Genomic DNA, 6021 nt, shown 5'->3' with positions numbered 1-6021 from the left:
CGGCGGAAGCGGCGGCGAGAACAGGCGGCGCCAGGGGGCGGGGCTACCCAGGCGGGCCGCGCGGCACTTCCGCTCCCGCGGCGGCGGGGGGAGCAGAGCGCCCCCTGGCGCCGCGGCGGTCCCAAGCGGGCGGGCGTGAGCCGGGCGCGCATGCGCGCACCTGCCGGCACCTGCCCGCGCCCACGTGTGCGCACACCTGCACACACCTGCACACATCTGCACACATCTGCACGCATCTGTACGCGTCTGCACACGTCTGCACACGTCTGCACGCGTCTGCACATTCCTGCGCGCGTCTGCACGCGTTTGCACGCGTCTGCACACATCTGCACATTCCTGCACGCATCTGCACACAGCTGCACACAGCTGCACACATCTGCACGCATCTGCACACAGCTGCACGCGTCTGCACATGTCTGCATGCGTCGGCATATTCCTGCATGCATCTGCACACATCTGCACGCGTCTGCACACACCTGCACGTGTCTGCATGCGTTTGCACACGTCTGCACACGTCTGCACACGTCTGCACATTCCTGCACGCATCTGCACGTCTGCACGCATTTGCACGCGTCTGCATGTGTCTGCACGCATCTGCACGCATCTGCGCATTCCTGCACGCGTCTGCACACACCTGCACACACGTTGCACGCGTGTGCTCACACACCAACGCAGCTGCCCATACACCCATGCACACCAGCACACCCACAGCGCCTCCACCCAGGACCGCACGCGCGCGTGCCTCTCTCCCCCCAGGTGCGAAGCACGCCTTTCCCCCCGCACCTGCTGCTGACCCCCCCGGCCCAGCTCCCCCGCACCTGCATGTGCAAGGAACCACCTCCCTGTTCGCACCCCCGCGACCCCACACCTCCCTTCGTGCATCGACACAAACCTTGCCCAGGCGAACGCGCACACGTGGCTGGGCGCCCGCCGTCACACGCACGAACACGCTCCCGTGCTGGCTCAGACATCCCTGCCCCACGGGCGGACGCGTGTGCGGACGCCCTCGGGTGCGCCAGCCCCCGCACCACCCACCTCCCTCCTAATTTCCCTCTGATAACCAAGAAAACCCTCGCCGATCCACGCCCCGCCCAGCAAAAAGCCTCCGCCGGCATTAAGCAACTGGGATCGTTTTGCTGATTAATTATAACCGCGATCCCTCTCCTTTTGCTTCCGCAATTAACGGAGCAGATGGTGCACCGTTCATTTAAAGCCAGCGGTGCCTCGGCCTGATGGGGCTCCGCCTGCAGCGGGGTCTGCCGCGGACGAGGGGGGACGAGGGGGACGGGGGGGACGGGGATGCTGAAGCTGCGCTATCACAGCATTTAAAATTTATGGCAATTATGATTAGGAAACAAGTAGCTACCGAGGATCGCTTGGAACAGCCCCGGGAGGTGAGCATCTCTGCTGGGGAGCAAAGCCGACACCCCCAGCCGTATTGGGGGGGGTATTTAGCAACCCCCAGCCAGACCAGGGGGGAAAAAAGGGTCAAAAGGGGCCGGGGACATCCCAGCAGGGCCCGGAGCTGGATGAAGCCCTGGGCGCTGCTCGCCTTCGTCCCTCCCCAGCCCTCGCCTTGCGGGGCTGCGATGCACGGGCCTTGCCCCCCCCCCTCCCCTCCGCTGCCCACCCGCTAACGATTTCCAAGACAAATTATCTCTGTGAGCACCAGCCAGTTTTTGTGCTCGTCGTTTCGCCGGCCCCGGGGGTCTCTCGCCCCCGGCTTTGCTGCGCGGCGGCAGCAGGGACGGCCGTGCCGAGGGGGCCGAGGCATCCCGCGGGGACCGGGGGGGGGGGGGGGGGCACAGGGCCAACCCCTTCGGGGTGCAGGGATCCGGCCCCTCGGGGCTGGGCAGAGCAGCGGCCCCCTCTGCCTGCACCATCCATCCTCCCAGGGGACCCGAGGACATCCCGGGGGGCTCCTGCCTCAGTTTCCCCAGCCGGCAGCACCGGGCAGGTTTCTCTCGCCCACCCACACTGGGGGGGGGGTGTGTGTCAGGATTAATTAGCTGCTGTTTGCAAAGTCTCCGGGCGATCCTGAGATCCATGCCCAGCTGTAACAGAGAACCGAGGCGTTTTTGGCCCTCGGGAGAGGCTCGGCGTCACGGATCGCAAGGGCAAGGGGGAGCGAGAGGGGCGCCAAGGGCTCGGGGCTGGTTTTGGGGGCTGTCCCCGTCCTACAGCCCCCTGCCAGGGCCCAGCCCTGCCTCCCGCTGCCAGCCCCTTGCCAGGTTTCCGTGCTCCAAACCTCAGAGCAGAAACCAGCTGCGAGGAAGACAAATAGCCCCATTTTGCATGCTAATGGCAACCCAGCCCCCAGCCACTTCCCATCGATCTATTTTTGGGTTCCGCTGGAGAAAAAACATAAAATCAAATCACTTTTGCCAAACAGTTGGGGTGACGGAGGGGGGAGGAGGCCGCAGCGTCCCAGCAATCCCGGCCAAGCACCCAAGTGCCGGGGCAGAGCCCACGGGAGCATCCCCAGAGCCAGGGAGGGGTGCGGGACCCCCCGACCCCCCCAGCCCCGCAGGGGCTGCCCCGAGCGGCTGCTCTTCTTGCAAACGCTCCCCATTGCAGGAAATCCCAGCACCGCCGGTTTTGCAATCCCCTCCATGCAGCCATGCAGCCGGGGACCGTTTCCCCGCTGGGGCAGGATTTGGCCCCGGGAGAAGGGCCCGTCTGCTCTCAGCAGCTCTTGCGGCTTTTATGGTGGGGCTAATAAAAGATATTGCTGTCCCAGCAAGTCCGGCCTCCTCTGTATATCCCGAGTGATCTTATGCTGCGTCCGTGCTGCAGCACATCCCGCGCCCCCGAGCGCCAGGTGAAACCCAGAGGGTCTTGGCTGGGGGGTGGATATAAATCCCTATCCCTGCCAGGGGATGGGGACGAAGGGGAGCCCGTCCCGCCCGGCAGCATCCACCGGGAACCTCCCCGAGCCGAGGAGAGAAGCTGCGGCGGGGATGGGGAGAGCAGGGAAGTGCCCGGTCTCTGCCGAGGCCGTGGAAGCTGCAGGAATTTCATTTTGGGGGATATTTCCTGAAAAACAGAGCTGAGGTGAGGGATGGCGGCAGGGTGACCCCAGCACGGGGCTGGTGTTAGGGCTGTGAATCTTCTCTCTTTTACACAAAGCCGGCACAAATCCAGCCTTTCCATGTGCAGGAAGGTTTCCCCTCTCCCGCGGCTAGCTGGCATTCGCAGCACACGCACGCTCCAACCGAGGAGAAAACTCAGACTAATTTATAGGTTGGATAAAATCAATCGTAAATGATTTTTAATCGTCTCTGTGCATGGACCCGGGGTTTGTTATGTACTGGCAAGCGCAGGGGAGAGCCAGCAGCCGGGCACCAGCTGCGCGTCCTGCCGACCCCGCACCCCAGAGGCACCCGGCGCTCTGGTTTGATCTTCCAGCGGTGTTGGAGCATGGCAGGGACGAGTGGTTCAGGATCCGGCCCTCGAGCGTCCTCACCAGCCTAGCTCTTCCTCTTTGGACACCCCCATGGGTTTCTCCTGGGGTTCCCCTTTGCTACCCGAGCCCCCGGCACCGGGCTGCTGCAGGGACGTGGCCGAAAGCCCCGCGGGGTTATTAATCAGCGGTTATTCTGATTAATGCGGCCAGGGGGGTGGGGTGGGAAGCTGGGGTGGGGGAGAAAGCCCTGAGCTCCTCCTCGGGTCACAGCAAGGGGGCCGTGGGTGTCAAGAGAGAGGTGGCCGGTCCCCGCAGTGCCATGGTGGGAAGGAGCGGGACATCTGCCACGTGCGTGCTGCCGGCATCGCTCTGCCCCGCAAAAACACCTTGAAACGGGGCAAGAAGCGGGGAGGAGATGCTTTCTCCCTGGTGGAACATAATCTGAAGGGGCAAAGGAGTAACGGCACCTGTTAAATGTACAAATATGATGCACCACCCGCACGGACCTGCTGCCAGGTCTGCATGTCGGCACAGCGCATCTTATCTCCCTTGTCGGTGTTTCTGTGGATGGGGAATAAAACCCCGGAGCAACGGAGCCGCCAACGGCAGCCACTGTCGGTCGCTCCCCTCTCCTGGATGCCCAGAGTCACCCCGCTGCTGGTTTACGGCTTTTAGAGCTCGGGTTCTGCACGCCCGGTTAAGAAAAGCAAAGGTGGGCAGGGGATGCTGCGTACGTCGGCACATAATCACTCACAAAGGCTTGAAAGTGAAAAATCATCACTTAGATGAGACTGCGAGGCCGAGCTTATTTACTGCGGATGCCGCTGGGGGCTGGGCTGCTCAGGATCCGGCCCGAAGCCGAGCGAGGCGCTGCCCAGCCCATGTCTGGGGCTGCTGTGGAGGGGTCGCTGCGGCCCCCTCAATCGCACAAAGCCGCCTCTGTGTCCCTGGGGAGAGCGGAGGCGGCGGCCGCTTCTCCCAGGACAACGGGAAAACAAACCCCAGGGCTCTCCCGAAGCTGGAAATTCATGTTGTTAAATATCACATAGCGCAGCAAGAATGCGGCCGCGGGGCAGGATCAGTGGCGGGGCTCATTCCCAAGCACCGTTTCCCGGTGCCTGCCTGCAAAACTCCCGCCTGCAAAACTCCCGCCTGCAAGCCCAGAGCAGAAACCCAGCCCCACGCCAGCATCACCTGCCCGTGTGCCGGTGCCAGCACCACGCACGGGGACGGGGCATTCCGGGGGTACCCGGGGGCACCGCGGGGTACCCGGAGCCGTGCAAGCTCCTCAGCTTTTACCTGGGAGGTAAAAGAGACTGAATTCGGCCACCGCAGCCCCGGGGCACGTTTGCACCTGCAGCCAGCGCGGTGCTTGCTGGGCGGAGGTGCCGCTTGCTTTGCACTCCCAAATGGGATGATTACTTGGATTTCAGACGTGGAAGTGTGAGAAAAGACTAAAACAGGGGCTTGTTTTTAATCCCTGTCGGCTCAGCTACTAAATTAACACTTTTGGAGCCTGTTCTCACTTGATTATCACCCCGTGCCATGAAATCCTCTGAAGACAGGATGTCCTACTTAGCGAAATCAACTCCACATTAGGTAAATATACTTCCTGAAATTTTAATTAGTCCCATGCAATGATGCAGAGGGGCCCCGAGGACGCGTCTGCAGCATCTGCTCTCCTCCATGCACCGAGCCGAGCACCGACACGCGGCAGGGAGCTGTGCCAGAGCCGGCGGCAGGCAGGTGCTGAGCTCCCGCCGCAGCTGGGAGGGAGCGAGGTGCCTTTGAACATCTCCCCCGAAGCAGTCTTAGATCTCAGAGACAATTAGTGGAGGCTGCTAAAGGGTCTTCAACACGGAGCCCGCACTCTCGGCAACCGAGAGAGTGGAGCTGGCGTCAGCTGGGGGTTTGCTGGTAATAATCCCCACGTAGGACAAAGCTCAAGGGCGCGGGTTGCTTGCCAGCGGCATGCTAATGATGCTACCCAAACGGCCTTCGTTAAAATCACCTTTTAATCCAAGGATGTCTAAAGCCAAGAGCTCTTGGAGATGGACCAACGTTTCCCAAAGTGCCCGGTGATTTGGGCAGCTGGATGAGGTGGGTGCAGAGGGTCCCCGTGCCGAGGGCAGCGCGCCCGTGGTCCTGCCCACCAGCCCGCTGGTCCTGGTCCATCTCCAATGGATCAGCCATCAGCAAACCTGCCCGAACCCCTGCTGCCTCTCGTTTCCACTGCCCTGGAGCAACGGGCTTGGGTTCGTGGGATTTTTGCTCGTTCCTGGCACCCAAGGCATTGCAAGCTCTGACCATGGGCAGGGTAAGGAGCGCAGGTGAAGGTCATGGTGAAGGTGAAGGTGAAGGCGAAGGTGAAGGTGAAGGCCTGCTAAGCACCCTCCGAAACACCAGGGCTCCCAGTGGTTTCCCAATTCTGGTCTTTCCCATCGCTTCTGCTCTCCCCGCCTGCTCTGCACCCCCGTCCACGGCTCCTTCCTAAAAACCGGTGTCACTTTGCACCCTCCCATTCCCCGGACCCGGGCTGCTTAAATGAGGGGGGACACATTGCAACCGCCTGATCTCCCCTGCAGCACCGGGGTGACGACCCTTGGGGGGGGACC

Source organism: Aptenodytes patagonicus, chromosome 14 (assembly GCF_965638725.1).
Source record: "Aptenodytes patagonicus chromosome 14, bAptPat1.pri.cur, whole genome shotgun sequence".
In the NCBI taxonomy this organism is placed as follows: domain Eukaryota; kingdom Metazoa; phylum Chordata; class Aves; order Sphenisciformes; family Spheniscidae; genus Aptenodytes; species Aptenodytes patagonicus.
This window is presented reverse-complemented; position numbering follows the sequence as displayed.